The sequence below is a fragment of the Rattus norvegicus genome, chromosome 7 (genome assembly GCF_021556685.1).
Source record: "Rattus norvegicus strain SHRSP/BbbUtx chromosome 7, alternate assembly SHRSP_T2T, whole genome shotgun sequence".
Taxonomy (NCBI): domain Eukaryota; kingdom Metazoa; phylum Chordata; class Mammalia; order Rodentia; family Muridae; genus Rattus; species Rattus norvegicus.
In genome coordinates this window covers 25,992,430-26,020,000 of record NC_141540.1, presented here as the reverse complement: position 1 = coordinate 26,020,000, position 27,571 = coordinate 25,992,430, and the positions used below count along the sequence as shown (strand labels likewise).

The following is a 27,571-nucleotide window of genomic DNA, read 5'->3' as shown; positions in this document are numbered from 1 at the left end:
GAGAGAAAACGGCAATGGAAAAGGGGACACAGTTGCTGCTGGCTTAGGACAGCATGCAGCATGATTGGCAATGCCAGCAGGACCATGGAGGTTCCAATAGCAGGGCACCAGGTATGAAGATTCTCACACAGTCATATATTTAACCACTGAAGTACCATGTGTGCATTAGGAGGCTGGAGAAAAAGCTCAATAAATAAAGTTCTTGCTTTGAGGACCTGAGGTCTATCTCTGGAAACCAGGGCTACATAGTGCTACACACAGAAGAGTGGAGACAGTCATATCTTTTTTTCTTTTCCTCCATTTTTATTAACTTGGATATTTCTTATTTACATTTCGATTGTTATAACTTTTCCCGGTTTCTGGGCCAACATCCCCCTAACCCCTCCCCCTCCCATTCTCTATGGGTGTTCCCCTCCCCACCCTCCCCCCATTACCGCCCTCCCCACAACAATCACGTTCACTGGGGTTCAGTCTTGGCAGGGCCAAGGGCTTCCCCTTCCACTGGTGCTCTTACTAGGCTATTCATTGCTACTTATGCAGTTGGAGCCCAGTGTCAGTCCATGTATAATCTTTGGGTAGTGGCTTGGTCCCTGGAAGCTCTGGTTGGTTGGTATTGCTGTTCATACGGGGTCTTAAGCTCCTTCAAGCTCTTTCAGTCTTTTCTCTGATTCCTTCAATGGGGGTTCTGTTCTCAGTTCAGTGGTTTGCTGCTGGCATTTGCCTATGTATTTGCTGTATTCTAGGTGTGTCTCTCAGGAGAGATCTACATCCGGTTCCTGTCAGCCTGCACTTCTTTGCTTCATCCATCTATCTAGTTTGGTGGCTGTATATGTATTGGCCACATGTGGGGCAGGCTCTGAATGGGTGTTCCTTCAGCCTCTGTTCTAAACTTTGCCTCTCTATTCCCTCCTAAGTGTATTCTTGTTATCCTTTTAAAGAAGGAATAAAGCATTCGCATTTTGGTCATCCTTCTTCAATTTCACGTGTTCTGTGCATCTAGGGCAATTCGAGTATTTGGGCTAATAGCCACTTATCAATGAGTGCATACCATGTGTGTTTTTCTGTGATTGGGTTACCTCACTCAGGACGATATTTTCCAGTTCCATCCATTTGCCTATGAATTTCATAAAGTCATTGTAGTTGATAGCTGAGTAGTATTCCATTGTGTAGATGTACCACATTTTCTGTATCCATTCCTCTGTTGAAGGGCATCTGGGTTCTTACCAGCTTCTGGGTATTATAAATAAGACTACTGTGAACATAGTGGAGCATGTGTCTTTGTTATATGTTGGGGCATCTTTTGGGTATATGCCCAAGAGAGGTATAGCTGAGTCCTCAGGTAGTTCAATGTCCAATTTTCTGAGGAACCTCCAGACTGATTTCCAGAATGGTTGTACCAGTCTGCAATCCCAACAATGGAGGAGTGTTCCTCTTTCTCCACATCCTCACCAGCATATGCTGTCACCTGAGTTTTTGAACTTAGCCATTTGAGACAGGCGTATCTTTAGGGTATATCTAATTAGTTAGCTCCAGGCTAAAAGGAAACCCTGTCTCAAAGGAAGTGCATCCTGAGAAAGACACCCGAGGTAGTCCTCTGGCCCTTGTACAGATAGGACTCATGCAAAACAAAGAGATAAGTAGAGCAATGTGGCTTGTTGCCTTGCTTCCCTGTTATAACACACCCTACTAAAGCAATTGAAGGAGGGAAAGTCATATTTTGGCTTATAATTCAGGAAGACATTGGAGAGAAGGGAAGGGATGAGTAGGAGCAGGAGGCTTACTGTCTCCTTTCAGCACCACTCAGGAAGCAGAGCAGGACAAAGAACAAAGTGTGACAAGGCTACAGAATCTCAAGGTTCACCTCCACCGACCCATTTTCTTTAGTGAGGAGCTACCTCCAAAGGCTGAGCAACCTTCCCAGAGAGGCCACCATCTGGGGACCAAGTGTTCAGTACACTTAGGGTGGGTATTTCATATTCTAAAGATACTTGTGCTATTTTAATACACCCTATCTGTACTGGTTGCTTTTCTGTTGCTCTTATAAAATACCATTGCATGAGTATTGCTCTTTATCCTCTGCTTCCACAGTGTGGATAGGATTGGTGTGGCCTCGAGCGTCCTGCGCCTACCTCCAGACACACATGGTTCTAATTACAATGCTGTGATGGTTAATTTCGATTTTCAGTTTGACAGGCCTTAGGATCACCTAGGAAACAACCTCTGGAGTGTGTATGTAAGGACATTGCACGGAAGCTTGATGGGTGGGACCTGCACTGTGGGTGTGAGTGGAACAATTCCATGGACTGGCCATGATTTCCCCACCATGGTAGACAATATCCTCAAACTACAGGCAAAATAAGAGCGCCTTTCCTCGGCACATCACCTTTGTCCAGTATTTTATCATCCTCACAGCAAGAAAAGTAGCTAATACAGAAATATTGTTACTGAGCAGTGGGCTGACCCTCTGCTAACCTGACCCTATAGATCATAGGCTGACCCTCTGTTAACCTGACCCTATAGATCGAGGCTTGCAGAACTGGAAGGTGTGAAGAATGTGAAAAACTTATTGTCATCCATGGGGATTTAGAAGACCAGAATGCCTAAGAAACACAAGCAATGGAGACCCAGCTCATGAGGTTTCAGAGAAGAAGAAACTGGGCTAGGTGGCCTTTGTGTCACACGTGTGCCAAGAACATAGCTGAAGCTGACAGGGAGCCACGTTTACTTCTTCCCTAAGAGAGATTCCAGGAGACTGCAAAGAGATGGAGTTCTCACCCCTTAAAAGCCCATGGATATAGAGCACCCACCACATTTCCTAGAGGGCTAGAGATGCCTGCAGAATGGAGCAGATATTTGCTGTGTGATAAAAGTTGTCCTGGGAAGATGCAGCACAAATGTCTCTTCACCCCACATTGGGAACCCACAGGAGACAAAAGTATGGACATGACTGAAGACCAAATTGGTAGGGCAATGAGTTTTATTGGACCTACTTATAGGCATATGTATCTGTGTGTGTATATACATATACATACATACACACACACTATATATATACATATATATATATATATATATATATATGGGTGAGGGGTTACTTGTAAGAACACAAATGTCTCAAAGGCAGCTGCATCATTTAGGCCCACCCTGTATGAGTGACAGCTGGGAAACTGGAGCACCCTGCACAGGTTAGAGTGTGACCTTTCCAGGTACCTCTGGTCTAAACCTCTTCCAGGCAGCTCAGCTGCTTTCTGCTTTTTTCCAGGCAGCCTGTGTGGTCTCAAGAGTCTTATTTGCAGTTCCCCTTAGTTGGTCTGAGAGGGAATCTCAGCTTCTATTGCTCACTCTGGCAGGGAGGGGCCTGGTGAATCTGGTCAGTTTCAGGTATTTCCTAAATCTACTTTGAGTTGTTTATCTGCCTGTTTAAGAAGCCGTCTGTAGGATAGAGTGTTCCAATAGCAGAGAAAGCTGCTATGCAACAATATTTCTTCTGAATTCCAACACGTGGCACTGATTGTAAATATTAAACCAAGAGCCCATCAGACTTAGTTGTGGGGCCCAAGGTACCACAAATCAGAGTGTTTGCTTTCTAAAACAGATCTTGAGACAGAATAGTACAGGGACCTGAGTGACTATGGGGCCCCTGCTTTAACTAACTACTGTGTGCTAAAGCCCCACCTCCGTTGTTCTGCCTAGATGCTACTCTTAGTTTTTATATTAAAAAGAGCAGAGGACTTGGTCTAATTTGAACTTGCACTGGGCTTGTGCTTGCTGTCATAGCCACTGTGAATGCTTTTGTCCAGCTGCCGTGTTGTGTCCGGAGGACACAGCTTCTTGCATTCACTCGCTGCCTCTTACAATCTTTCTGTCCATCTTCCACAAGGCCTTAGGAAGAAGGGTAGAGTACAGATGTTCCAGCTAAGACTCCAGCAGGTGCTCAAGGCTCTGACTCGATTCACCTTGGTCAGCTGTAGTCACTGGGAGATGGACAGTAAGCGTTCTTTATTTTTTCTTTTATTGGATATATTTTTTATTTACATTTTAAATGTTACCCCTTTCCCAGTTCCCCCTCCAGAAACCCACTGTCCCATCCCCCCTCCCCCTGCTTCTGTGAGGTTGCTCCCTCACCCACTCACCTGCTCCCTCCCACCTCCCCACACCCACATTCCCCTACACTGGGGCATCTAGCCTTCACAGGACAAAGGGCTTCTCCCATTGATGCCCAAAAAGGCCATCATCTGCTACATATGCGGTTGGAGCCATAAGTCCATCCTGTGTACTCTTGGTATGATGGTTTAGTCCCTAGGAGCTCTGAGGGTTCTGGTTGGTTGATATTGTTCTTCTTATGGGGTTGCAAACCCCTTCAACTACTTCAGTCCTTTCTCGAACTCCTCCATTGAGGACCCCGTTCTCAGTTCACTGGTTGGCTGTGAGCATCCATCTCTATATTTGTCAGGCTCTGGCAGAGTCTCTCAGGAGACAGCTATATCAGGCTCCTGTCAGCATGCACTTCTTGGCATCTACAATATTGTCTGTATATGGGATAGATCTCCCAGGTAGGGCAGTCTCTGCTCCATACTTTGTCTCCATATTTCCTCCTGTGAGTATTTTTGTTCCCTCTTCTAAGAAGATCTGAAGCATCCACACTTTTTAAGCACTGTGGTGGTTTGTATGTGACTGGCCCAAGGCTTGGCACCATTAGGAGGTGCGCCCTTGGTAAAATAGGTGTGACATTGTTGGAGGAAGTGTGTCACTGTGGGTATGGTCTTGTCCTAGCAACCTGGAAGCCAGTCTTCTCCTATTTGCCCTCAAAATAGGGTGAACAACTATCAGCTTCTCCTACACCATGCGGGCCTGGGCACTGCCATGCTCCCACCTTGATGATAATGGACTGAACCTCTGAAAGTGTAAGCCAGCCCCAATTATATGTTGTCTTTATAAGAGTTACCGTGGTCACAGTGTCTGTTCATATCAGTAAAACCCTAACCAAGACAACCACTGGTAAGTCAACTAAACTCCAGTGGAAGGCCACACATCCATGACTATATGGGCACTACAAATAGACACAATGAGAGAGAAAGAGAGAAAGAGGGAGGGAGGGAAGGAGGGGGGAGGGAGGGAGGGAGGGGGAGGGAGGTTGGGAGGGTAGGGAAGCGGGATGGATCTGGGAGAAGTTGGCAGAAAGTAACTAATTCTGGGATATTCTCAAAGAACTCCTAAATAAACCCCACAAGTATAAAAAGTGAAAATTAAAAAGGCAAACATCTTTGCTACATCCCTATTCTTCCCTGCACAGTCTTCCCAGACTAACCCTCACCTTAGTCCTGAATTTGTCCTCTGTGACTAGGTTCAGAACCCTTTCATTTTATTTCCTTTTCTCTGCTGTTAATTTAAATCAAGCTGCACTCACCCCAAATTCGGAGGCCACTGGCCTTTTTCATGTTCTCTTGATTTTCTAATTTGTTGTCTGTACGTTATAATGTATATTTTGTGATAATTCTACAATGCCTGAGACCTTTGTGGCACAGCACCGTTTTCAGAATGAAGCTTCTGCTCTTTAATACTCTGTGCAGAGCTTGGCATGGTTGTCCCCTGTCTGCCTACTTCATGTGTCACATGCCTTTCTTCTCCATACTTGGACATCAGAGTTTTTAAAAAGTCCTTCTAACCAGCTGCCTCCTCTCTTCCATTCTGTATGTTTCTTCCTTCTGGTTATTTTTCCTTGGTTCATGCCTATCCAGTTTTCAGATTTCTACTATGTTTAAAGTTTCTTCTTAACCCACCATTCCTTGTTGGTTTTCGTTTTTATTTTTCTTTTTCTTTTTTTTTTTTTGGTTGTCCTTTTGTTTTTTGTTTTACATCACTGTGTTTACAGTGTGTTTTGTCTACATGCCATCTACATATGTAAAAACTCAACTTTTTCCTTTGTGTTTGGCAGATGCCATGCCTGGTACACAGCCACTCACTCTTGTCTTATTTGGTAACAGAATTCCCTGTTTAACAAGATGCATGACTTACGTGTGTCTCAGAGCTAAATGCAATGTGAGGTAACTAATGGCCAAAGATGTGAAAATGAGAGTATGTCCATTCACAAAAATGTCTTTCTTCAGCCATTTCTCCTTCCCCAGATAGAATGACAGACTCTACGGCTAGACACTAGCTGTCAGTCTGGACCATAAAGTGGAAACTGCACCCTGGAGACAGTTGCACAGTATGTAAGATAGAAGATGAGTGCTGCGGCTGCAGGTACTATATCATTTTAGATTGTCTACATTGACATCAGAAATGACTTCTGTAAGGCATAAGACATCTTTACTTTGGTTTATTTATTGTAACTTGCCTGTGAAACTCATCCAAACTGATTCTGTGTAATTAGTGTCTCTGCCATCAGAACAGGAACTGTAGTGAGGGCTGGGACCATCTGTTTGGATGGTCTCTTTGTTTTCGTTTGTTTTAGAGACCAGAACTCACTGTGTAGTCTTGCCTATCTCAAACTTCTAGGGCCCAACAGAGCGCCAAATATCAGATCAACACTTACATGAACATTTCTAGAAAGAAAAAACTGGGGAGGGGGCACCAAATGAAGCAGATAGCCTCAGGGAATAGTGTAGTAATATAGGAGTCCCTTTTAATAATGCATCTGGCAGCCTTGCTCCATAATCTGCACATACTGTGCACACATACACCCTGTCTGAACAGTGCACCTGGCAACATAGGACTCCTCCCTGCATCTCACTATACATACACCCCTCTCTAAACAATAGTTGAAGTTACTGTTCCCCTAACAATAACTAAATCTAGATAATTCCCATTCAAATATTCAGTGTACCCAGTGTAGCCAGTATGTAGGATACAAAGACTCACCTGGTCTGAATTGGTTGGAGAAATATGCCCAGTAAGTCAAACTGTGTCCTTCATGGGAATTTTTAGGGAGAATCCTCTTGAGAATCCCCGGCCAGCCCTGCCAGGGGACCTGGAGGCATGGCGCTTCTGCAGACTCCTAGCCCGGCCGCTACCAAAAAGCCACAGTCTAGGCTCTCTCTGTATTTTTATTTTCCTCTTGTGGTAAGAGCAGTTCATATGACACCTAGGTTAGCTGTGATGCTTTGTGTGTGCTTGGTGCAGGGAATGACACTCTTAGGAGATAAGATCTTACTGGAGTAGTTGTGGCCTTGCTGCAATGGGTATGGCCTTGCTGGAGTAGGTGTGTCACTGTGGGTGTGGGCTTTAAGACCTTTGTTCTAGCTGCCTGGAAGCCAGTCTTCTCCTAGCTCACTTCAGAGGAAGAGGTGCATCTCTGAGCTCCTCTGGCCTCACATCTGCCTGGATGCTGCCACGCTCCTACCTTGATGATAATGGACTGAACCTCTGAACCTGTAAGCCAGCTCCAATTAAATGTCATCCTTTGTAAGAGTTGCCTTGGTCATGGTGTCTGTTCACAGCAGTAAAACCCTACCTCAGACACTAGTCCACTGATAGCTTTGGAGTGCACAAAACTCTATTGTCAATGATAAATGCTCTATTGCATTGCACTCTGAAATGTTATATGTGTTGAGTTTCTTTTCCCATTCCTCACCTGGGGACGATATTCTCATTGTGTTCTCTGTTTCTGGGTTGACTCTAACAGATATAGCTCATACAATCAGGACTGTTGCCAGCATACCTGATGGCCCAGAATAGAGAAAGGGAAGAATATTGGCTGGTGGCCTGGACCTTTCAGTACCAGTCCTGCAACCTGGTGGTTGGCGTCCAGAGGAAGGCACAATGCTTCAGGAAGGCAAAAAAGGAATCTACTCTTTGTCAACTGACTTCTCCCTTCCTATTGGCAAGTTCCACACATTTGCTAAGTGTGCCTTGGGACTCAAATTTCTACCATGAGAACAGAAGTGTTTGTCACATAGAATGCTTGCTAACATACCCACCTATGGAAGGCTCAGAGGATAATGAGAAAGCAACAGATATACCACTGTAAATGCCTCTTGCAGGTTTCGGTTGGCTTAAAAGTACTCACAACTTCCCATTTCAGGGCAGACCTCCAATCATGCCTGCTCTTGCAGACCCCTAGCCGGGTCACCTGTCCGGTCCTCAGGGACAACAAGCCAGATGGCCTGCCCCGCCAGAGTAGCATCATCCAGGCAGGTAGGAGACCTGTACCCATCCTTGGGCTCATTCTCCCTCCCCAGGGGAAGCAGTAGCAGAAGGAGGCAATGCAAAGTGAGCCCATTGTGAAGGGAAAGCGAGGGTTCAAGGATGTTTGGAGTGCTGAAGCAGGGATTGGAAAGCCCATGGCATTGGGAAAGAATGGAGAGGTGATCTGGAGTTTGCATGAGAGCTGTGCTCTGCTCTGACATCCCCAGAGCAACTTAGGGCTGTCACCTCTCTCCAGATTGACTTGGAATTAAATGGCCTTGTACCTGCCAGGGCAGGACAGGCTTTTCAGAGGCAGCTTAGCCAGGTGGCACACTCCCTGTAATGTTTCTATCCTATGATAAAGGACAGGGATCCTGTGAAAATATTTTCTTAAAACTGCAGGCAATGAAGGTATATTATTTTTTAGATTTCTTTTGATCTACTTGTAATTGGTTGCCCCTTGCAAGTGATTGTACTTGGAGGATGTAAAATATCCCTCCTTCAATTACTCGGAGAAAGAGAACATAAAAGAAAGGGAGACATAGACGAAAAGATCTCCTGGGAAGAATACAAGCAGGCCATCTATGGCTACTACCTGGGAAACCCTGCTGAATTCCAAGATAGCTCTGGTCATTACACCTTTTAAAAGATGCTTCAACAAAATAAGAGGAGGTTTAAGGCTTCAGACCTTGATGGTGACCTGAGAGCTCCTCAGGAGGCGTTATCTTCCTTTCTGCACCTAGAAGAGTTGGAACATATGAAGGAGATTGTAGTTCTAGAAACCCTGGAGGATATCGACAAGAACGGGGATTGTTTGTGGACCAGGATGAGTACATCGCAGACATGTTTTCCCAGGAGGACAATTGCCCTGAGCCAGATGAGGCTTTGTCTGAACAGGAGCAGTTCAAGGATTTCTGATATCCTAGCAAGAATGGGAACCTGGACAAGGATGAGATTCACCACCAGATTGTCCCTCAAGACTACAACCATACACAGGCTGAGGCCCAGCATCTGGTGCATGAGTCAGACAAAAACAAGGATGAGATGCTAATCAAGGAGGAGATTCTAGACAACAAGTACATGCTTATGAGAAGCCAAGCCACCAATCATGGGGACGATATTACCAAAAATCATGATGAACTTTGAAAGACATTCATCGGCATGTGGCCAACAATCTTGGGCTTTCTGCAGATGTTCTGGGTGATTGCTACAGTTGTCAACTGTATAGCAATTGTGTCCCTAAACCGTGAGATTATACCTCAGATTGGGGTAAAAATTATTTTTCACTCCATACTTACTGGAAAATAACCATCACTATTTATTCCAGTAGGATTTCCCCTGAAGCACATTAAACTCTTGGGAAATTGTAATTCTCTGAGGGGATGCACTGCATGATCTCCTAGACTCGTTCCCTACTTATTTAATTAATGGACAAGAAATCCTGAAGGGGTTCTATAATTTAATGTGAGTGGTGGGGACACTGTGCAGAATAATCACTATGTATTTGAACTATTAAATTTTGGGATTTCTTAGTTGCCACTGTTAAATGTAAAGGTAAAGGCTTGAAGGAGTCAATGTTATATTGTCCTATGTCAGCCAACCTTGGAGCAGGCATGGTTTTTCAAATTCTTTATATTGGGAGCTGCTATTGTAAATGGTATATATACTTTTGTGAATTTTCCTGTTTGGACCTGCTAATGTGCACAATAAACCCACATCTTTGTGGTTTTGTTTTGCTTTATTTTTAATATTAAGAAGCAGAGTTCCCTGCAGCTAAATCCCATGGGAGAGAGAGCTGGACCCTGAGAAGTGTGCAGACTCCTGAGAAATCAGTGGTGACAACATTCCAACATTCCCTCTGCCCAAGAGAGAATCGCCTAGTGCCAACTGTGCCCCCTGGATGCAAGGACCCAGGAGCAATCACAGACAGGATCCTTCTGATTCCTGTCTGCACCTAAAGGTCAAAGACGGTCACCAGGAACACCTACACACTTGAGTCCCAGCACCTGTTCTCAGAACAGGTTGAAAGAAAACAAGAAAACAAGAGGGTCAAGCTACTCTCAGGAAAAGCAAGACAAGCAAACACCAGAGACAACCCAATGGCTAGAGGCAAGTGCAGGAACCTAAGCAACAGAAAGCAAGACGACTTGCCACCATCAGAGCCCAGTTCTCCCGACAAAGAAAATACTGGATATATAAACACACCAGAAAAGCAAGATTTAGATTTAAAAATCACATTTTATGATAATGATGGAGGACAAATAACTCCCTTAAAGAAATATAGGACAACACAGGTAAACAAATAGAAGCCCTTACAGAAACACAAAAATGCCTGAATGAATTACAGGAAAACACACCAAAACAGGTGAAGGAATTGAACAAATCCGTCCAGGATTTAAAAATGGAAATAGAAACAATAAAGAAAGCACAAAAGGAGACAACCCTGAAGATAAAAAAACCTAAGGAAGCGACAAGGAGTCATAGATACAAGCATCACCAACAAAATACAAGAGATAGAAGAGAGAATCTCAGGGGCAGAAGATACCATAGAAAACATCGACACAACCATCAAAGATAATGTACAACACCAAAAGCTCCTAGCCCAAAATCTCCAGGAAATCCAGGGCACAATGAGAAGATCAAACCTAAGGATAATAGGTACAGAAGAGAGTGAAGATTCCCAACATAAAGGGCCAGTAAATATAGTCAACAAATTATAGAAGAAAACTTCCCTAACCTAAAGAAAGAAATGCCCGTAAACATACAAGAAGCCCACAGAACTCCAAACAGATTGGACCAGAAGAGAAATTCTTCCTGTCACATAATAATTAAAACACCAAATGCACAAAACAAATAAAGAATATTAAAAGCAGTAAGGGAAAAGGGTCAATTGGCACATAAAGGCAAGCCTATCAAAATTACACCAGACTTCTCACCAGAGACAATGAAAGACAGAAGTTCCTGGAAAGATGTCATACAGACCCTAAGAGACTACAAATGCCAGGCTAGGCTACTATATCCAGCAAAACTCTCAATAAACATAGAGGGAGAAAGCAAGATATTCCATGACAAAACCAAATTTACACAACATCTTTCTACAAATCCAGCCCTAAAAGGGATAATAGATGTGAAACTCCAACAGAAGGAGAGAAACTATGCCATAGAGAAAGCAAGAATATAATCTCTTTGCGATGAAATGAAAACAGGGACACACAAACCTAACATCACCTCTAACAATGAAAATAACAAGAAGCGACAATCACTATTCCTTAATATCTCTCAATATCAATGGAATAAATTCCCCAATAAAAAGACATAGACTTAAAGACTGGATACACAAAGAGGACCCAGCACTTTGCTGCATACAGGAAACAAACCTCAGAGACCAAGACAGACACTACTTCAGTGTAAATGACTGGAAAACAACTTTCCAAGCAAATGGCCCAAAGAAAAAAGGTGTAGTTGCAATTCTAATATCGAATAAAATTGACTTTAAACTAAAAGTCATAAAAATGGTAAGGAAGGAAACTTCATAGTCATCAAACGAAAAGTCCACCAAGATGAACTCTCAATCCTAAATATCTATGCTCCAAATGCAACAGCACCTAAATTCATAAAAGAGACCTTACTAAGCTCAAATCACACATTGCACCTCACACAATAATAGTAGATTGCAAGACCCCACTCTCCTCAATGGACAGATCATCGAAACAGAAATTAAACAGAGACATAGAGAAATTAACAGGAGTTATGAACCAAATGGACTTAACAGATATTTATAGGACATTTCATCCTAAAACAAAAGAATGTAACTTCTTCTCAGCCTCTCATGGCACCTTCTCCAAAATTGACCATGTAATCAGTAAAAATACAGGCCTCAACAGACACAAGAAGACAGAAATAATCCCATGCATCCTATCAGATCACTATGGACTAATGCTGGTGTCCCATAACAAGAAAATGACAGAAAGCCCACATATACAGGCAAGTTAAACAACACTCTACTCAATGATAACATGGTCAAGGAAAAAAATGAAGAAATTAACGACTTCTTAGAATTCAATAAAAAAGAAGGCACAATATACCCACACTTATGCGACACAATGAAAGCGGTGCTGAGGAAAATTATAGCTCTGAGAGTCTCCAAAAATAAACAAGAGAGAGCACAGATCAGCAGCTTGACACATAACTAAAATGCTCTAGGAAAAAAAAATTAAGCAAATACACTGAACCTCTGTAGAAGGCAGGAAATCATCAACCCTGTGACTGAAATCAACCAAGTAGGAACAAAAAGGACTATAAAAGAATCAACAAAACAAGGAGCTGGTTCTTTGAGGAAATCAAGATACATAAACCCTTAGCCAGACTGACCATAGGAGACAGAGAGTGTATCCAAATTAACAAAATCAGGAATGAAAAGCAAGGCATAACAACAGAATCTGAGGAAATTAAAAACAATAATCAGATCCAACTACAAAACCCTATATTCAACAAAACTGGAAAATCTCAAGGAAATGGACAATTTTCTGGACAAATATGAGGTAACAAAGTTAAATCAGGAACAGATAAGCCATGTAAACAACCCCACGACTCCAAAGTAAATAGAAGCAGTCATTAAAAGTCTCCCAACAAAAAAGAGCCCAGGACCAGATTGATTTAGTGGAGAATTCTATCACACCTTCATAGAAGTCCTCATACCAATACTGTCCTAACTATTCCACAAAATAGAAACAAATGGAGCACTATCAAATTCCTTCTATGAAGCCACAATTATGCTTATCCTACAGCACACAAAAACCCAACAAAGAAAGAGAACTTCAGACCAAATTCCCTTATTAATATCAACCCAAAAACACTCAATAAAATTCTTGCAAGTTAAATCCAAGAGCACATCAAAACAATCATCCACCATGATCAAGTAGGCTTCATCCCAGGCATACAGGGATGGTTTAATATACGGAAAACCATCAACGTGATCCATTGTATAAACAAACTGAAAGAACAAAACCACATGATCATTTCATTAGATGCTGAGAAAGCATTTGACAAAATTCAACACCCCTTCATGATAAAAGTCCTGGAAAGAATAGGAATTCAAGGCCCATACCTAAACATTGTAAAAGCCATATACAGCAAACCAGTTGCTAACATTAAACTAAATGGAGAGAAACTTGAAGCAATCCCACTAAAATCAGGGACTAGACAAGGCTGCCCACTCTCTCCCTACTTATTCAATATAGTTCTTGAAGTTCTAGCCAGAGCAATCAGACAACAAAAGGAGATCAAGGTGATACAGATCGGAAAAGAAGTCAAAATATCACTATTTGCAGATGATATGATAGCATATTTAAGTGATCCCAAAAGTTCCACCAGAGAACTACTAAAGCTGATAAACAACTTCAGCAAAGTGGCTGGGTATAAAATTAACTGAAATAAATCAGTAGCCTTCCTCTACACAAAAGAGAAACAAGCGGAGAAAGAAATTAGGAAACGACACCCTTCATAATAGACCAAAATAATATAAAGTATCTCGGTGTGACTTTAACCAAGCAAGTAAAAGATCTGTACAATAAGAACTTCAAGACTCTGAAGAAAGAAACTGAAGAGGACCTCAGAAGATGGAAAGATCTCCCATGCTCATGGATTGGCAGGATTAATATAGTAAAAATGGCCATTTTACCAAAAGCGATCTACAGATTCAATGATATCCCCATCAAAATACCAATCCATTTCTTCAAAGAGTTAGACAGAACAATTTGCAAATTCATCTGGAATAACAAAAAACCCAGGATAGCTAAAACTATCCTCAACAATAAAAGGACTTCAAGGGGAATCTCTATCCCTGAACTCAAGCAGTATTACAGAGCAATAGTGATAAAAACTGCATGGTATTGGTACAGAGACAGACAGATAGACCAATGGAATAGAATTGAAGACCCAGAAATGAACCCACACACCCAAGTTCACTTGATTTTTGACAAAGGAGCCAAAACCATCCAATGGAAAAAAGATAGCATTTTCAGCAAATGGTGCTGGTTCAACTGGAGGTCAACATGTAGAAGAATGCAGATCGATTCATGCTTATCATCCTGTACAAAGCTTAAGTCCAAGTGGATCAAGGACCTCCACATCAAACCAGATACACTCAAACTAATAGAAGAAAAACTAGAGCAGCATCTTGAACACATGGGTACTGGAAAAAATTTCCTGAACAAAACACCAATGGCTTATGCTCTAAGATCAAGAATCGACAAATGGGATCTCATAAAACTGCAAAGCTTCTGTAAGGCAAAGGATACTGTGGTTAGGACAAAACGGCAACCAACATATTGGGAAAAGATCTTTACCAATCCTACAACAGATAGAGGTCTTATATCCACAATATACAAAGAACTCAAGAAGTTAGACTGCAGGGAGACAAATAACCCTATTAAAAAATGGGGTTAAGAGCTAAACAAAGAATTCACAGCTGAGGAATGCCGAATGGCTGAGAAACACCTAAAGAAATGTTCAACATCTTTAGTCATAAGGGAAATGCAAATCAAAACAACCCTGAGATTTCACCTCACATCAGTGAGAATGGCTAAGATCAAAAACTCAGGTGACAGCAAATGCTGGCGAGGATGTGGAGAAAGAGGAACACTCCTCTATTGTTGGTGGGATTGCAGACTGGTACAACCATTCTGGAAATAAGTCTGGAGGTTCCTCAGAAAATTGGACATTGAACTACCTGAGGATCCAGCTATACCTCTCCTGGGCATATACCCAAAGGATGCCCCAACATATAAAAAAGACACGTGCTCCCCTTTGTTCATAACAGTCTTATTTATAATAGCCAGAAGCTGGAAAGAACCCAGATGCCCTTCAACAGAGGAATGGATACAGCAAATGTGGTACATCTACACAATGGAATATTACTCAGCTATCAAAAATAATGCCTTTATGAAATTCATAGGCAAATGGTTGGAACGGGAAAATATCATCCTGAGTGAGGTAACCCAATCACAGAAAAACACACATGGTATGCACTCATTGATAAGTGGCTATTAGCCCAAATGCTTGAATTACCCTAGATGCCTAGAACACATGAAACTCAAGACAGATGATCAAAATGTGAATGCTTCACTCCTTCTTTAAAAGGGGAACAAGAATACCCTTGGCAGGGAAGAGAGAGGCAAAGATTAAAACAGAGACAGAAGGAACACCCATTCGGAGCCTGTCCCACATGTGGCCCATACATATACAGCCACCCAATTAGACAAGATGGATGAAGCAAAGAAGTGCAGGCAGACAGGAGCTGGATGTAGATCTCTCCTGAGAGACACAGCCAGAATACAGCAAATACAGAGGCGAAAGCCAGCAGCAAACCACTGAACTGAGAACAGGACCCCAGCTGAAGGAATCATAGAAAGAACTGGAAGAGCTTGAAGGGGCTCGAGACCCCTTATGAACAACAATGCCAAGCAACCAGAGCTTCCAGGGACTAATCCACTACCTAAAGACTATACATGGACTGACCCTGGACTCTGACCTCATAGGTAGCATTGAAAATCCTAGTAAGATCACCAGTGTAAGGGGAAGCCCTGTGTCCTGCTAAGACTGAACCCCCAGTGAAGGTGATTGTTGGGGGAAGGGCGGCAATGGGGGGAGGATGGGGAGGGGAACACCCTTAAAGAAGGGGAGGAGGAAGGGTTAGAGGGATGTTTGCCTGGAAACCGGGAAAGGGAATAACACTCGAAATGTAAATAAGAAATACTCAATTAAAAAAAAAAAGAAATGACTATTTTAAATTAAAAAAAATTGTAAAAAAAAAAAGTATGCTTCATCCCAGGGATGAAGGAATGGTGCAATATATGAAAATCCATCAAGGTAACCCACTATATAAACAAACTCAAAGAAAAAAACAGCATGATCTCTCAATTCACTGCTAAGATGCATTTGACTAAATTCAACACCCCTTCATGAATAAAGTCCTGGAAAGATCAGAAATTCAAAGCCCATACCTAAACATATTAAAAGCAATATAGAGCAAGCCAGTAGGTAACATTAAACTAAATGGAGAGAAATGTGAAGCAATCCCTCAAAAATCAGGGCCTAGATAAGACTGCCCGCTGTCTCCCTACTTATTCAATATAGTTCTCGAAGTCCTTGCCAGAGAAATCAGACAGTGAAAGGAGCTCAAAGGGCTACAAATTGGAAGGGAAGAATTAAATTATTAAATTTTAATTTTACCGGGTATGTTAAATCAAAAACATATTAAAACTCCAAAGTAAACAAAACAGCCATTCAAAACTCCAAACAGAAAATTAGCAAACTCTCAAATCAGTCTTTTTTCTTTGCCTTTCTGTTATCAAATTAATATAAATCTTAACACTCCCACATTAATGTCCGACTGACTTTAGAAATGAATGAATTCTGTTCCTATTCCTTAATACTACCGTGTTTAATGCATGTTTTCAAATAGCCGTTTCCTGAATAACACCATATAAGCCCCACTGGATCTCGAAATTTTCAGTGGTTAATAGAAACAACACCATCTTTTATTTTCAGATATTCTACGCATACAACTCATTTTTTTCCTGATTTTGATCCAAACTCTCTTCAATCAACATACAGTAGATTCTTAATTGGTTAACATGAATTTTTCTAAGTAGAACTTATTGGGAATGTGTGTATGGAAGAGGCAATACAACAGAGCACAACAGAAATGGACTTAGTCAAAACACCTACATTTATGCCTCTTACTAAGTTACGTTATAAGCAGCATGCTTACCAGAGTGTATCTCTGACAGATTGCTCTGATAATGACTAAAATTGGTGAACTCAATTTATAAAGTATAAAGTAGCATGCTGTATTTGAATTTGTTTCAATGAAGTTAGAAAAGTCTACCCCCCTACATTTTCCTATCTTAGCTGCCTTTATTCACTGAATTGAATTGTAGTAAACTATTATGTCACATCCACTCAAAATTGATTCATGAAACTTAATAGGTAAATACTGAATATTAAGGAAAAGCTAGAATACATAACTTGTTTATATGTGTGCATACATGTTAAGCTAAAAATGTCAGTTAGTTTTTAAAAGATTAACTTAATAAAAACTTTAGAAATGAAAAATCGTCAAATCATGTTTTGCTTTTATCTACTTAAAGCCATATTTGCTATTTTGTTTCCTACATGAGAACTACCTTATTCCTTTGAACAGTAAATCCCCTTTGTGTTATTTCATGCTAATGAAATGGCAGGGAGTAAGATTATTAAATTTTTTCCTTCTTTCACTATCTTACAATTTCAGTTTTATTCTAAATGGAACTATTATATATGCTATGCATCTTCTGGACTATTTAGAACCTGACTTGATTTGATTTCCTAATAGACAATCTATCCATCTCTACTCAATCTTTTATTCAAAAATAAACTCAAAACAAAAAACATTAGTTCTCTAATTTTTATAGGATTCCATTTCTCAATATTGCATTTTTGTATGGATGAATTTACAATATATTTACATTTGATGGTTCTTTTTACTGGTGTCTGTACCACAATACATGGCTATATTTCAACTTAGAAGTGTAATATTTCACCAGTTAACCAGAGTATAAGTTATAATGCACCGATTCTCAGTACTGCAGGGGTACTATTAAATGTCTAGAACATTTCTGGATGTCACCAGTGAAGTAAACTTCTGGCATGTGGTAGGCAGCCAGGGATATTTCCATAACAATGGATTCCCATAACAAAGTATTACTGGGACCAAAACCTGTACAGGGATATGATGAAAAATCCTGTAATGGGTACCTCTAGAACTAAAGATCAAAACAATTGTTTGGGAGAACTTGCTTTTCATTGTTCATAATAGTGGTTTCCTTGCTTACAAAAATTAGAAAAAAAAATCTCAAATGTCTTCTAAATGTATTCTGTGTACTAAAGTAAAATGAATGTTTGAGAAAAGTTTACTGAGAATGAAAATAAAGCAGTAAATATTATAGGATGCTTGATTTGGGCTTAAACTACCTGTTTCACCAGAGTAAACATAAAGTCGGTTTCACCCTAATAGTGTAAACTGTATTAAAGAAAGCACACCATATCCTGGTCCTTATCCTTGAGTAGGTGGCACTCAAAACCAAGAAAGCAAAGAACTCCATTTTAATAAGACCTAATGCCTACAGTATGCTCAATATTGTTGTATTTAAAACACCCACTACTGATAAATGCTTTAGTTACTTCTTTTAAAATATGATCAAAACCACTCCACAACCAAATACTTATAAGTCAAATTTTGATGTTCAAGAAAGTGTTAAGTTTTAAACTTAAGAGATAGGGCCTTATTATGTAACTCTGGCTGGCCTGAAGCTTGCTATGAAGACCAGACTGGCTTCAAACTCATGTCTCTATTTCTTGAGTACAATAGATTTTAAAGGACGTCTTATGTTGCCAGTGTTGACTTGAATTTCTAAAGGGCTCAAGTGATCCTCTTGCCTTGGCCTCTGGTCCCCACTCACCCCAATAGTTGAGATTTTCCACACACCTACATGCCCACTACTGACACTGGTGGAAAAGTATAATCTTACCCACCAATAGACTGTAATAGCATACTGAAAACAAATTGTATTAAATTTAAGGCAGATTAATTATATCTCCAAATGTGCTATGACTTAACGGGAAATATTAGAATACCAGCAATGAACTTGGAGGCTAGCACACACAAACTTTGCTATTATGTACAGTAACATATTCCATTGTATTTGAATATCACATAACAAATAGTGCTAGAAGCTGAGAATACTGTTATTAAAGATTTTAGGATAACGTTTTTGAAATGCAATTAAATCACTGTACTAGGCAAATTTCCATGTATGTCACAAATACTAGCTAATATAAAGTCTGAAGTCCTCACATTTCAAAAACTAATGTAGTGAGTAAACTGTCCGGTATTGTCAGATCTTAATTATTGTAATAGATAATTCACAATTGTGATTCTCAATTATTGCAAATGTTTACAAAAGTCCCACTTAATCTTCACATCTCTCATAAACTGTATAAATTCCTTCCTTTACCCTTAAAGTGCAAAAAATTATAAACAAGATGCAACATACAAGGGATTTGCGACTAAATGGCCATCAACTTTTACAGTACTGATTCTGAGGCAGAGTCTTACTGTAGCCTAAACTAACCTGGAAGCTCTAAAGCTAGCATCCTGTAGTGGGGTACAGCAAGTGTCCTGTCTAGCTATCCCCTCCTTTACCCTTTCCTCAACCCAGCTAGGCCTCTGGCTCTCCCCCAGCCCATGCACACCAGAAGTTAAACACACAAGCTGAGGCAAAGCTGCCTCCACCACTCAGGCACCACTGTCCACAGAGCCTGACCAATGGCAGCCTGTGAAGGCCCGCCTCCAGCCTCCCAATAACCATATTTGCTAAGTCACCCTAGACACAGCTGCTAATCCAAAAGTCAACAGGCTCTGAGGCTGCCAGCTTAGGCGCCACCTGGCAAAGGAGCCCGCGCTGACTCCTCCTGGAAGCTGTTCCAGATAAGGGCCTGTGCGGGAGGGTGGGGCCTGGGCGGCCGCGGGCCTGACCCAAGGCCTACTCTTCCGGGCACCTCCGCCCAAAGGCGGGAAAGGGCTGTCACAGGATGCCCGGGTCCTGCACATGGCCCACCCTGGACTAGCCCGAGGTCCCCAGGGCTGCCATTGGCCACCGGCCGACCGCCATCTTCCCGTGGCCCCTCAGTGCTTGTGTAGGCCGCAAAGTCAGCAAGGCCACGACTCCCGCCCTCCAGGATTTACCCTGGTGGCTGTCTGGTGGGGGAACCCAGAACCGGAAATTCGAAGGAACCCCTTTTGCCCTCTCCCCATTGTGCTACACCCAAAAAGCCGAATTTCAACCTCCGTGTAAGGAGTCTGTTGCTTAGGGCTGGTCTTCACTGTCACCCGGGACCTGCCCTCGACTCACCATGATGGCGGCCGGAAGTCTGGTGCAAAAATAACTCGAAGGTGGCACCACCGAAGCCATGTGGTTAGCAGCTTCTCAGGGCAGCTGCAGAGTGGCAGCCTGGCCGCCAACGGGCAAAAAGCCAAGGTGGCGGTGGAAGGAGAGCCGAGGGCCTCCAAGGCAGCTGAGCAGACTTGGCGGGAGCCTGTGAAACACTGAGGTGTGGGTGGCTCGCCCTAGGGAAAGACTGTGGGTGGCTGGCCTTGTCCTGGGCTTCAGCCAATGGGCGGCAGCCCTCGGCCCTCGCCGGGGGGGCCTGGGGACCCACGTCGCCCATCTGAGTATCTGAGGGGTACGCATGGGGCATGCGCGAGGAACAGTGCTCAGTGCAGAGCTAGGCCGGAGCCTCACAGATGTACAGATTTGCGCCACTCCCCTGCCCCCCAGAACCATGTCTGAAGACCCTTTGAAACAAGTCCTGTACAGAACCGTGGTCAGAGTTCTGTCAGGAAACCATTTATTCAGGTCATTCCCTCAAAATGGCGCCTGCAATACATAGGGTTATCCTGTCTGAAAAGCTCGGCGACCAAACTGAAAAGTAACAAAATGCCCGTAGAAAGAGAAAATAACAGGCCCGTCTAGAAAGAAGGCCTTGCCTGGCCTTGCCCCTTTACCCCTTTCTCCAGCCACATTTAGCAGATGAGTCCGGTTGCATATTGGAGGACATACTCACAGACTGGCCCTTCAGCCGTCAGGACTTACGTTTTTCCTTCCGTTTTTTTCTCCCTTTCCGATGATAAGTGCCTTAATTATCAGGTACAAGGGACATACAGCAGTTAACACGCAAGAGAATATTTCTCCCCTCGGGGCACTTAAGTTGCAATGCGAGCTTTTCCTTGTAAGCTTTACAGAAACCAGCTAGGCCGTGAAAATCTCGTATCACAGAACACCTTAAGCGCCTTATTCCGTCATGATTACCTTTTGTACTGAAGAAAAGTATTACGTGTTTTTCTTTTTCTTTTTCTTTTTCTTTTCTTTCTTTCTTTCTTTCTTTCTTTCTTTCTTTTTTTTTTTTTGAACTGGCAAAACGAGAGACTTAAAATTGCCATTAACGATACAGTAATGCTGGATAAAATGATAACATAAAAAATAAAAAATATTAGGGATAATGCACCCATTTAAAAGGGAGAAAATTCCAAGGTCCGGAAGATGAAAATAAGTTGGAAACTGCAGTGGTGAAAATCCGATTTTCCTCTGGCCTTTGATTGGTGACTACATTGTGGTGTGAATGGTCTAACAACGGGCCTGGACTGTCCTAATTTTAGTACAGAGGAAAAAAAAAAAAACCACCACACCTATCTGGAGTGGTTGGTTAAAGAGCATGGACAGACGGTTCTAACCTCTAGCTCTAGGCATAGTTGTGTGGGCTGGAGGGAAACTTTGAAATAGTGCAGACAGATGTGGAACTGAGCACCCTGCAGCATACCAGTACTCTGGAAAGGCAGCACCCTAAGGAAAAGCATGGACTTGAGGAACGGAGAGCACGGTAGAAATTAGAGCAAAACACCACATCATTTAAGTCCAAATAGAATTTGACGCTCTACACCTGCATTTCCGGAGTTTGGCATTTATATTTATGACATGTTTATTACCAGAATCTCGAAATGAAGAAAATAGGCCTTCCCAGCTCACTATCCCCTTCCCTGCAAAAGATTCTTAGGCATGGTATTTTTTAAATGCTCGGAAAAAGGGAGCAAAAGACAGTCTGGAGAGATGGTAAGGGGTCCTCACAGAAAAGGACTTTTCAAAGAGAACCCTACTGGAAGTGGGGCTTAGAGGTACAATCTCCTAACCCCAGCTGCTTGGGAGGAGAGGCTGTGAGGCAAAGAAAACAAAAAGTTCTAGGGTGCCCTAATGATTTAGCGACACTGTTTATACATAAATGGAAAGAGAGAACTACAGAGGATGCTACACAGGAGAGAGTTCTTACCTAGCATAATAGAAGGATGTCCTGGCTTTAATTCCCTTAAGCACTTTCTCTCTCTCCCCCTTTCCCCCTCTCCCCCTCCCCCCTCTCTCCTCCTTATACTCCCTCTCCCTCCCCTTCCCTTGTCTGTGTGTGTGTCTGTGTGTGTGTCTGTGTGTGTGTGTGTCTGTGTCTGTGTGTGCATGTGTGTGGGTACTCCTGTGTGCATGTCTCTCTGTCTCTGTGTCTCTGTCTCTGTCTCTGTCTCTTTCTATGTGTGAATGTGTGTGTTTGTCTCTGTTCCCCCTCTCTCACAATACCCCTCCCGAAAGATTACGAAGCCTTTACCAGGAATAGGAATGGCATGTTTGGATTGCATGGACTTTTGTCTTTTTCTGTCTCTGCCTTTGGTCTTTTAAGACTTTCTCTGGGAGGCCAGGAATTCTCTCTATAGACCAGGCTGGCCTTACAGAGACCCACTTGCCTCTGCCTCCTGGGGAATGACCACTCCTGGTTCTTTCATTGGTTTCACATACACTTTAAATAGAAAAGCTGATAAATATCTTCCCTCTTAAAGAATTCAAAGGCCTCTCAGGGTGTTTTTACTTGTAAAGCTCTTCTCCCAGTTTAAACTGGCCAATTTTCAGGTTCCTTCTGTTAGCCTCCTATAAGTCAGCCATGGTGGTTTTTAGACCAACCCACACAAAGTACCAACACTGTACTCTTCACAGTACCTCCTGCTCTACCCTGCTCTCCTAGCTCCCTCCCAATTTAATCCCCCTATTCCAGTCGATCCTAGAGTATATGGAAGAGAAAACAACTTTATTTTGGATGCAATGTGAGTTGAAACCCTGAAGTACAACACCAGACAGTACTTTGATCGATTTGTGCCACGCTCCTAATTGTTCCTGACTGTCACAAACACAGCAAGCACACAACATCAAAGCAGTTACCGTATCAGGAAAAAGGCACTTATAATTGACCAAGTAACCTGGATCTCTGCTCAATGACAGAGAGAAAGGAGATCTAATTTACAAAGCAGGAGAAGTAGGCCAGTGAAGTGAAATGGTGCAACCCAGGTTCTAGAAATACACTGTGACAAAGGTATTTGATTTCAATACACTAAAACTACACAGGAGAGAAATGTGCATTTGGAAGAAGGCTACAATGTTTCATTGTATCAGATCAAATAGTAATTCCATTAAAATAGACTAGGAAGAACTTGGGGGTGAGGGAGCTGCTGCTGCTGCTGCTGCTGCTGCTAAACATTTAATTTGATTGCAATTATAAATTTTAAAAAAACACACCAGTGACTGAACACTGAGAATCCACAGGTCAACCAGAATCTTTCATTATGACCCTTTGCCTTGGGACTGGAACTGCCCCAACCCTCCTGGCAGATAATTGCCTTCCCAGTTCTCAAGGTTCACAGGAAAAGGCAATTCCAAGACTCCACTGGTAATGCATTCCAGTGCCTGATAGCAGAGCAGGGAAGGTTTCCCTTATCCCAGCCTAGCTCAGGGTCCATGACTCCAATGGTAACAAGATCTTCAGAGATCATCTGAGGCTATCTCCCTGGAGTACCTTAACACCACTTAAGTACAGAAGACAATTTGTACAGGACTATAATGGAGACAGAAAATAAGAAGCACAGTAGCCTGTGCTGTAGGCTTCTCCACTGTGACCTTCTGACCTCACATGGCAAGTGAGTTCCATCACTTCCTCTAAGGCCAGGCTCACACAAGCCTGACTTCCTTCCTGTGCCCCTCTCCAAGTTCCATAGAGTGTAGGATGCCTTGTGTTGAGCCTTCCCACTACCACCTTTGTGTGACAGCACTGTTCCTCACAGGTGTTTCAGGTACCTTTTCCATCAAGGATGAGGTAAAGTTTGGCCTTGTTTTTTTCTTATGTGTGTAAGTGGGAGCTGTCTAGAGAAGCTCCCTGTTGCCAGCTACTTTGGTTATAGCAACAGATTTCTGAAGATTTCAACCATTTTTGTGTGGTATGTTGCTTGTGGTAGGGATCTCTGACTAATTATGGAGTTACTATACCAAGCTGGAGGAGTGATGTGTTTGATCTGGTGGGGCTTTGCTATAGTCTACCTCTCACACATAGGACTTTTAAAGCCCTGTAGGGAGGCCTCAACTCCTCCATTAATTCATTTTTTTTTCTTTTTTTCAGAGCTGGGAACCGAACCCAGGGCCTTACACCTGCTAGGCAAGCGCTCTACCACTGAGCTAAATCCCCAACCCCCATTAATTCATTTTTAATAGAACTGTTAATTTATACACAATGGACAATAGATATACTTTCTACTTCAAACCAGTTACCTTCCTTCATAGAACTAAACAATCGCTTTCAAAAGTACAGATGGTAGCTACCTGAAGGCGCTTATTTGCATAGGGTTATAAGGAAAAAGAAAGAAAGAACTATAAAGTATAGAGTTTATAGAAACTCAAAATATTGAAGGAAGAGGACTTAGGAAACAAGAAAGAGTTTATGAGTATTGAGGGACAAAGGTAGCCTTATTAGTTCAAATCTACAAAGTTATTGACGATCTATAATATTCATACCCTTAGTTGGTGGGGTGATAGTAAATCCTATGTAATGTCAAAGACTGACTAAGTTTGCATGCAGAAAAAGCTTTATGTGGAGCTAACTCATGTGGGCAAAGATTCATGAATAATTGAATAAGATATATAATAATGAGAGCCATTTGGAACTGTGTATTTAGTGCTTTAAGGGCCTTGAAACACTAATAAATTATTAAAATATATTATAGAAGCAATAAACGTTTATGTTTCTTGAAGGATAACTCCTACTTCTAAAGGTGAAAAAGGAAAAAAAACAAAGAATTCTATACCTAGCAGACACCATAGGCAGAAGGTGATGATGTCTAGCCTCCTCACAAAGATAGTGTGAAACTGTTGGCTACATTGAAGTAGGAGATTATACTAGAAAGAAACCCAAGGCGTAGCTTATAAATGTCCTTGTGCATATGAAAAGGAAATTTTCTTGAAGCAAGACCATTAGAGAGTTTGAATTTGAACAGAAATCCAACTCCACTTCATCCCTCACCCCTACCAAGGATCATTCTGTTGGAGCTGCAGACACAGCTTGGTCCTGGAAGGGAACTATGGCAAGCAGGGTAAGGAGGCAAGTGCAGAAATCTGTGTGGAGTGTGCTAACACAGTTAGTAGTCCATTCTCGTGGGAATGGGCTGGAGAGACATTTCTAGGTTAATTTGCAATGTCTCAGTGGTTAAACGGAGCAACAGACTCAGGAGGTGGCTATTGATGAGGACTTTTTCAATGGTGCTACCCTGTGGGTTGAACACCTGAGTAACATATACAGTGTAGGAAAACCGATTTATGGAGTTCACATGTAGTATGTTTTGGCTAATGTGTCAGCCCAGAACCTTGGCAGACCCAGGGAACATGGCAACAATAGAGGGGTTAGCATCAAATGTTCTAGAAAAAGTCAACAGATATAAAAAGTGAAAACCAGCACTCAGTGTGTCAACCAGGATCTCTAGGAAGGCAGTTCTGATGGAAAAGGCAGAAAGCAGACAGAACAAAGGCAGCTTAGAAGGGTAGAAAGAACGAGAATCACAGAACAGATATGTTGTGGACAGGGAGGCTTCATGTGAGGGAAGGAAAGTGAGAAGAGAGGGAGACAGTTAAGGGAAGCTCTATACAGTGTATTATGTGGAAGGAAGCAGCCATGGTAAGAGAAATAGAGTGAGCAAAAAGGAGATAGAGAGCAAGGACCTGTGCCATGTCAGTGATATCATAGGAGAGACCCTCTGTATTGTAGGTGACTTTGGTCTCTTCAGCTCAAGTTCTCTTTGCTCTGGCATCTCATTGACTGTTAGCTCACCAGTTCATGCTGGCTGGGAGTGAGGTGGGGAGGAGGGTGTCCTCTCTTCTTCATGGACTGTCCTTGAATTCATAGTGTCACAGTTGAGGGGAGCGAGGGCTGGCAAATCTGCCTCAGCTAACATCATCAGGGACTTAAAACCACATGGAGTGATTTGAAGTCACTTACTTAGTGCTTCAGCATCCAGCCTTAGGGTGCTTCTGATGAAGGCATCTTCTCCTGCCTGGCTTCTGAATTCCCTTCTCATTGCTTTGAACAGGGTCTCTTGAACTCTTTCCTGACTACTTTTAACTCCCTAAATTTTTATGCCATCCATGTATATAAGTATTTAAAATAGGAGTACAGATGCAACATTTGCAGACGATAAATAATAAACTTATTTAAAAATAATTCTTTGTATACATATAGTTATTATTTATTAAATACAAAGTCTGTCATAGTTAGGGTTTCTGTTTCTGTGAAGAAACACCATGGCCAAGGCAACTCTTAGAAAGAACCTTGAATGGGAGCTGGCTTACAGGTTCAGAGGTTCAGTTCAGGTCATTATCATCAAGGCAGAAAGCACAGCAGCATCCAGGCAGACATGGTATTGGAAGAACTAAAAGTTCTTCATCTTATTCCAAAGGGAATCAGGAGAGGACTGGCTTCCAAGTGGCTAGGACAAGAGTCTTAAAGCCCATACCAACAGTGACACACCTACTCCAACAAGGCTATACCTCTTAATTGTGCCACTGCCTGGGCCAAGCATATTCAACTCATCACAAAGCCAAGTTTCATTCTAATGAGATGATGTACCATGTGTATTTATTTTTACAAAAAGATTAAAAGCTTGGCTGGATATTAGCAGGATGAAGAACATCTTCAATGTTTTTTAAACTTGATGGAAAATTTGATTTTATGATTGTCAGTGCAAAAGATACTGCTTTGCATAACTGTGTAGCATAAAATGGCAGAACACTGTAGAGGGCCATTTCAAAACTTGCTCGAAATTGTCTCACTTCCAAATCAAAATTCATTTAACAATTAAAAAAAAAAGCCCAAATCAAGAAGTTAAGTAGTGATTTTAAAGACACATCATTCTAACCCAAGGTGATCCAATACATGAATTGATATTTACATGCTGAGAACTGATGGTAGGAAAATATTAGAAGCCATTGTTTTCTGTGATTAAACCAGCATTTATCTAAGAGCAGAAAATTTTGTGTCTACCTTGAGAATGCTGCAGCTCCTGATACACAGCGTTGGCAGGAGCTGCGGGGCTCCTGGCAGCAGCCTTGGTATCACATGGCATGTTTCAAGAGCTCTAACTACACTTTCAGGTCCAAGAGTGATGAGGTCATGTGACACAGCATGGGTGAGTTCTGCCAGACACCACACATCCACCATGTATTTGACCTTGAATTGTAGAGGGCCGCTATAACATTCGCCACAACAAGATGGTGCTGGCTTCCACTGCGCCCCACGTGGAAGGCCAGGATAGCTTCCGCCATTACAAGATGGCGCTGGCCTCCGCTGCACCAGCCGACTTCCTTTCAGGAAGTTAACTGTGTGCGCATGTGCAAGAGTACCTTCATGCCAGGTCTTTGCCCACTCCGGGGCGTGCCTAATGAGATCATGGGTAAGCGACCAATCAGGTGTGGATGCGCCGCGCTAGGGTGTATATAAG

The 27,571-nt window shown here is 42.2% G+C and overlaps 1 protein-coding gene across 1 annotated transcript in view; it reads right to left on the bottom strand.

The window, feature by feature from the left end:
- LOC148004569 (ubiquitin-conjugating enzyme E2 R2-like) overlaps positions 1 to 20,399 on the bottom strand; it is a 69,430-nt gene extending 49,031 nt beyond the window's left edge. Inside the window, exon 1 of the mRNA XM_087559464.1 lies at positions 20,082 to 20,399. The gene's annotated coding sequence lies outside the window, so the exon portion shown is untranslated. The remainder of the gene's footprint in view (positions 1 to 20,081) is intronic.
- Between the last annotated feature and the right edge of the window lie 7,172 nt (positions 20,400 to 27,571).